Consider the following 6,000-nt stretch of genomic DNA (forward strand, 5'->3'; position numbering starts at 1 on the left):
TCATAGGGATTCCTGAGAAAGTAGCTATGTAGCTTGTTTTAACAATAGATATTGAAAATAAATTGAAGAATCCCGCTTTTGACCTTTTTTTTTCTTTCCTTATAGTCTCATAGTGCAACATAAGGTGAATGATTCGTCTATACTGCCCTTGTAACTAGAAGCAGTAAGTTTCACTGACCAGAGATTAGAGAAAAAAAAGTGGAGGGAATTAGTCCATTCTTTGTGATTGCAAAAATGGACATTTTTATTTTCAAAGGATCTCTGGCTTTGCTGCATTCTCCAGTGGTAACCCTGAGACCTGATAATTTGTTAGCAAAGACTCCTTTAGTCCTGTCTTTTTGACACCATGACACTCAGCAGGTTGATCCTTTTCTCATGGTTTCCTCAGTTGTAGGTTAATTTAACTGATATATTTAAACCACAAACCAGTCTGGGACTGATTCTTCAGAAATATATAACTTTTAAATATAATCTATCTTGAGCATATTTTTGTCTTGCACTACCGACTTGTTTTATGTTCAATTTTGAAGAAAGGCTCCAAAGACAGAGGTGTCTAGAAGGTCACCAGCTATCCTAAAAGTCATCTGCTATAATGTGCAGCAAATTACTGGGGCCAAATTTAGCCCTTTATTGAACAAGAATAGGTCTCTGTGGCAAAACTAGTAGTAAGGTTTATACATGCACACAGCATACAAATTTGAATTCTGTGTTAGAGACAGCAAGCCTTGGATCAATATTTGGAAGATAGAAAACAGAAGCAACTTTCCACTGCTTTTAATGGGGAATAATCCACTTGTTCCTGCTTCTTTGTGCTTAATTTCAATTATTAGGAAACTTAACAGTGGGCTGAGCAAGCTACTGCAAGCTCCCTTATTTATCTGAGGGGGATACTGCAACTGCATAAGAGGAAGGTGTTTGTGTGCTCATTGTGTGGACTGAAAAAATAAAACAAAAGGTAGGTGATATCCAGACCAAGATGTGCTATAACAGTCCTTCGTAGTGGTAAATGAAGAAAGCAGTCACTTATCTATCCTTGCAATCTTAACTATGTTTTTGGGAATTACTGTTTGAGGAAGAAAAGAGAGGCGCAGTGTTCTCAGTTACTTAAAATAAGAGAAACTTTAAATTGACAAATGTTTTTTCTGTTTCTGTGTGTATGAAGAGATGAAAAAGCTTGGTCATATGTAGCTTTTCCCATCTGCATGCTTCACTTGAAATATGAACAGAGCAAGGCACTCCCCTGCCATGACCCTGGGCATTTTGACTGCGCTCAGCTGTGACTTGCAGAGCAATAATCTCCACAAGTATTGAAGTTCCCATGCCACTTGGTGTCACACAGTGTCTAAAGAAGGGCTCTTCTAAAATGCAAAGAGCAGATAGAAATGAACTCCTAATAAGGAAAAAATAAGAAAAATAAAGGTAATTTCTTAGATGATACACCTTCTGGTACAGTAGTTTCCTATTGAAATTAGTGTCTAGTACCTGAAACACACAAGTGGTTAACAGTGAGGCATTAAGATGATTGATGGTATCTCCAATTCAAATCCCCTTCTGCAGAGGGAAGGGGGCAGGGTAAGAGAAAGAAATTCCTCTTAATGCAAAGCTTGGATAGCATCATTATATGCAGTTATACAGGTCGCTGCTTTCTGCATTTTTATAGTAGCAAATCTCTATAAACCATGCTGCACTTGCTCTGCTGTTCAGAAATATACAGTAAATCCCCTAGAGACCATACTGAATTTCTAGGACAGGTATGTCTGTTGCAAAATGTGACTGGATTTTGAATATGCTCAAAATCTTCTAATGTGCTTTTATTACCACTAGGCCTTCTTGAACTTGTCTGTATATCCTAGGTGTTAAATGAGGCGTTGTATTTGCATAAACTAGTCCGTGCATTTCCCTGAATTACCCCAGCTGGAATCCTCATTATTCGGATAATGTAGCTTCCTGTCATGTTTGGGAGGGATTCTTGTCAAACAGAATAAATTCTGTCACTCTGCTGATATTTGGTCTTTCAACAAAAGATAGGTCTTTTTCCATTAGTATGTTCTCTTCCTTTTTTTTCCTTCATATATTTTTTCCCCAGCAGAACTGGATGCAGTGGTACACAAGAGGGCTTGAGTTTTACAGTGAGTACAAGAAAAAGCAGCAAGTGGGACAGAAATGAGCTACCTGGCCTGAGACTACATTTTGAACCCAGGTGATGTATGATGTATACCATCCTCTACTCACCTATTCCCCAGTCTCCATGAAAGAGAAGAAGATGGTCATCTGAGCTAGGAATAAACAGCAGCATCTCCCTGATCTGAGTGGAAAAAGCCACATTGAAGGATGAAATGCCCATCTGAAGACAGTCTTGTTGCCAGCAGTGTTAGCAAAAACAAAATCCCCAGTGTCTTTTTCCTTCCCAGGAAAACAGAAGTAAATAATGAAAGTAAATTTGCCCATTCTGGTATTTAGAGAAAGAGACCAGTGTGATAGATGGACTTGGAGGGCGAGAACTGAAAGCTAACCAAGAACAGAAGAGAAAACGAGCAGACTAAATTCTGCTTGATGTAATCCCCCCAAGTGGGACATTGTATGTTCACAGCTTAAAAGAACTTCTGAGCAATATTTAAAAAAATGAAATAAATAATTTAAAAAAGGAACATGAACTTAAATGCTTATAAAAAAATACATGTATTCTATATATATATTCCTAAAATGCTTGACATACTTCAAATGAAACACATTCTGTAAAAGTTCCACTTTCTCAATAGCATTGTTCTTTGGAAGGCAGAGGTCTCATTCATGACACATCTTTGTACAGAAAGAATGATATTAAAATTGCAGGTATTGTGGGCATAAGAAATGCTGAAGAAATTTAGATGGATGTCTTGAAAATGAGAAATATTATCTTCCCAGGTAGAAATAGATTAGAAGGATAATTTGTGATTAAAATAAAAGAATTCTGACATCTGTAATGTGGCTTAAGGTTTATTCTGCAAGCAGATGGCTTTCTTCAGGCATTAGTGTATCGAAGGGTAGCGCTCAAATTTCTCTTTAGAGGTCGGATGAAGACTGCTGCCTTTGAGTGAAGTAATGCCTCTGTGAAGGCTTGTCACAGTCTTCTTCCAAGCTGACTTGATTTTATTTTAAAAATCTTCACATGGGATTCAAAAAAATGGTCTTTGAAGCCTAAGGAAGCCATCTTGGTTTTCCTCAAAACTGATAGTTAGTATTCATAAGGAGGAGCTGATTAAGTGATGGATTTGATTACCCTAGTGGGTCCCTTCCAGCTCAGAACAGTCTGTGAATCTGTGAAGAACTGAAGAATCTTCTTTGCTGTTCAGGGTCTGGGTTTGTTGGTGGGGGTGCAATAAGGAATGTGCTCAAATCTGCCCAGGTAAACACTAAATATTTGCCTGTGCTTTAAAGAGAGCTCTACTAATATCACTTTGACACCAACACCATCTCTTTTCCCAAGTGATGTTATTACTGGCCTGACTGGGTAAAAAAAAACCTGATGACTGTGCACCATTGCAGTCAGCTCATGCAAATTTGGTCTCTGCTGCTAAATAGGGCAGTCAGAAAAAGCTCCACGGCCTCAAAGCCTATAGGCATACGTATATACAGTAGGACTAATGCAACACAGGTCTATGGAGAAAGTTAAAAAGAGTGCAGATGATAGGGAAATCAGTGCTTGAATGTAGACATATCTATAGGGATTCCAAAACAACAAAAGCCCACCACAACTTTTTTTGAGTTTTTTTTTTGTATTGTAAAAAAGAGTTATTTTTATACTGTTTATGCATAAATTCAGATTTTAAACCTGGATTATATTTATATATTAAGAGAAGTATGCAAGCACTGAAAGAAGTCCAACATTCATACCTTCACTATGATGCTTGCAGTTGTTACTCATAGGGCAATCACCCAGTGGTGTTAAACACTGTGAAATTACAGGCTCATTTTCTTCATGCTGTTTGAATCCCCATTTTTAAAATTACAGCAAATAAAAAATGCGTTTTTCCAAACTATAGATTTATATAGTTTTAGAGTGTACCTATGATTTCATTCCTTTTTTATTAGAACTTTTTTTTTTTTTTTTGGTCCTAACTTTAAATTTTATTTATTTGTCTTTTTTTTAATCGTAAAACAATCTAATCTTACTATTTTGGTTCAGGCAGGAAAGCTGCAGTATTTTATTCTTGCAGTAGGTGGCAGATGTAGACTACATATTTATTTGTAATTTCGTAAATATCTAAACTAGAGGATTATTCTATTTTCTAAAAATCTGTATTGATGTTTAGGAGCACCTGCATGTTATAAATATTATTCCTTCCTAATAAATTTTGTTTTAAGTACCAATGAACTCTCACAATCCCTTATATATTAATAATAATAATAAGTAAATCACAGGTTAGAAAGAGAATGGATTGGAATGAAATTATTTCTGCTGCATTAACCTTGAAGTCAAACTTGTTCATTTCTCACGTTTTCATTTTCCTGGAGTTAAGTGTGATCAAAAAAGTTTCTGTAAAAGAACAGTTGTTTTCATATATATTACAAATGCTGTGCTGGATCTCATAATACATTGTCTGGAGCTGTTTCAATTTCTTCCAGTGGCTTTATGCAACAATACAGAGCCTCTCTTGATTAGAATAGATTTGCAGTCATAGAATTTTAAGGGCCAAATTAAAGTATGACACAGGTATTTTCAGTGGCAGCTGCTGAAGGCGTGCCAGACGCTGTACGTGTCTTGTTGAGGCACAGATGACCTCAGAGAGGCACATAATACTTAAGTAATCTGGAAGACCAAGGGAAAATCAATCAGTCTGAAAAGCAATATGGGTTAGGGCTAATATGAATAATAGAAAAGAAGCATGGACATAGGTTTTCAAAATCTGTTTCAAAAGAACATTTTCCTAGTGGAATGATTAATGTTTGCTTGCTGCTTCAGCTTTTAATTTATTCCAGCTTTGTCAGACTCTTGCAGTGTGGGTTGTTCTATTATTTTTTATATGTGCTCTTACACTGCACTTATCATCATAATACCTGAGTGTCTTAGGGTAGGTGCATTGAATAATTAACATCCACTGCATATTTGTGCTGTCAGCTTCTCCCAAGGAGCCAAGTGTGTGTGAGAGAGGTTTCTTTTCAGGCAATTAAAGCAATGCACAGGCGCACAGTGATGTGTGTTAGAGAGGGCACATTCTGAGAAATATGGCTTGTAATTAGAGAGATCTGATGATTCTTTAGTTCCTGTAGTAAGGCTTTTAGTGGTTTTGTTAGCTGTATTTTCTGTACATTTGGGTGTTCTGCAAAAGGATGAAGCACCATTGTCTCATGAGAGCATATTTGTATAAATTTTGCTGGTATGCGTGAATGTAGAAATGGTGGATGCTTATTTAATAGGTTTGCAATGAAATCAGTAGAATTACAGTGGGAATTGGAAGGAACTCCTATTCTGTTCTCTGTACAATTTATAACTCATTAATTGTTGCAGTCTTACTGTGCCAGTACTCTTCAAAGAATTATTTAAAGTTCTTCTGTAGGAAGTATATTATCTTGATATGGATCCCATTTTCTCTCTCTTTTTTTTTTCTTTTGTTGTTCCCTCTGTTCTTGCTAATCTGATGGTTGCATTGACAGATTAACCAAGGGTGATACATGTTTCCATGATTACTGTTTCGGGGAATCAAGCTATTTACTGGAACCTGTGCATGATAAATTCTCCCATAAGTAACCGCCTGACCAATTTCTGTAACAATTGCCATTGTGGATGGGATAGATGAGAGCTCTTGCCATGGAGAATGAAATCTGGCAAAGTGTGATGTCGGATCCCATCCAAACCTCTTCTGGATTTTACTCTAACTACATTAAAAATAAAGAACAGATTATTTCTCCCTTGACAGATTCCACTCTTCACCATACCTTCCTCCGACTGATGTTACAGATGATTCCATTTGATCTGATGCTTGATCAAATGGATCAATTTGATAGAAGTGGAATGTATAT

The sequence above is a fragment of the Melospiza georgiana genome, chromosome 2 (assembly GCF_028018845.1).
Source record: "Melospiza georgiana isolate bMelGeo1 chromosome 2, bMelGeo1.pri, whole genome shotgun sequence".
NCBI classification, from domain to species: Eukaryota; Metazoa; Chordata; class Aves; order Passeriformes; family Passerellidae; genus Melospiza; species Melospiza georgiana.